This window comes from Rhagoletis pomonella, unplaced genomic scaffold (assembly GCF_013731165.1).
Source record: "Rhagoletis pomonella isolate Grant_MI unplaced genomic scaffold, Rhpom_1.0 Rhpom_scaffold_00009, whole genome shotgun sequence".
NCBI classification, from domain to species: domain Eukaryota; kingdom Metazoa; phylum Arthropoda; class Insecta; order Diptera; family Tephritidae; genus Rhagoletis; species Rhagoletis pomonella.
The window spans coordinates 36,462,929-36,464,303 of NW_023458563.1; positions in this window are offsets into that span (position 1 = coordinate 36,462,929).

Genomic DNA, 1,375 nt, shown 5'->3' on the forward strand with positions numbered 1-1,375 from the left:
GTATTATGTAGTTAATCAATATCGTATTACAATAATTCACTTCAGTATGCAGTCCGACAGTAATTTTGCCACTTAATTCACTTCGAGTTTTATTTTCTTTCCAGATTATTTGAGGATACTTTGAAGATTATTTGCTTTTTGTTGGTAATTTTCCTCTTTATATAGCTTTCATTTTTCACTTGATAATTAAAAATTCGTTTCTCTATCACTTTTTACGTATCTGCGCATCGGTTAGATATGAGTTGGAGAATGATGTTGGATATCAACTTGAGAACTATGAATTGGTTGGAGAAATAATTTTTTGGTGTTAAGTGGGTAGTTTTATTCAGATACCACAAATGTATGTTTTGTTCAAAAATACTCAAGTACTACCAGTATAGTAGTCTACTGTCAAATACCTTTTACTCGCAGTAGTTGCGGAAGGCAAAGTAAATACTCTACGCGTCTTGCTATTGATCGGTAGTTTACGTACGCTTACAGAAACTGGTTTATGCTTACTCACACTTGACCCGAACAATGAGAGTAAAGGAGGGAAAGTATTTGCGCGGCGGTCTGATGTCTCGTTAGGCCGTTTAAATGGAATTGCACAGGAGTTTAATATGTATACTATATTTACATGTATGCATATGTACGAACGAACATTTCCTTACACTGCAAGATTCGTTGCGATGATTCGTGTGAGGTACAAGTGCTTGTATTAAAAGTAAGGAGTAAAGTGACTATACGAAAGATACGGGTGTTGATTGGATTAGTAACGAATACGTACGAGTATCCCAATTTTCGTTACTTTTACAGCTCTACTCAAATTTCTAATTTATTTTTTAGGGGGAAACCATAGCTTACACCTTTTCTAGACTTACGACCGAGCGTGCACATAGTACATATGTAAAGGAGACTGGAGACTAGGCCTCGCCAACTACCCAACTAGTTAGACAATATACATAGCTTACACCTTTTCTAGACGTTTGACCGAGCGTCTCCTCAAATTTGTGGCGTGCGTGTTTTAGCGTTTTCTTTTCTCAATTATTAAAGTAACGATACGAAAGATAAGGGTGTTGATTGGATTAGTAAAGAATACATACGGGTATCCAAATTTACGTTTCTTTTACAGCTCTACTTAACCTTTCCGACCGTGACGATCAATTCGTTAGCAACGCGGACGGAAACAAGGTCTTTCCGCCCGCTGCCCATAGTACATATGTAAAGGAGACTGGAGACTAGGCCTCGCCAGCTACCCAACTAGTTAGACAATATACATATATATAGGTTATTTGATAGTTTTAGAAACATAAACAGCTGTAATTGAAATTTTAACTTACATCTACGCATAATAATAATAATAATAATAATAATAATAATAATAATAATAATAATA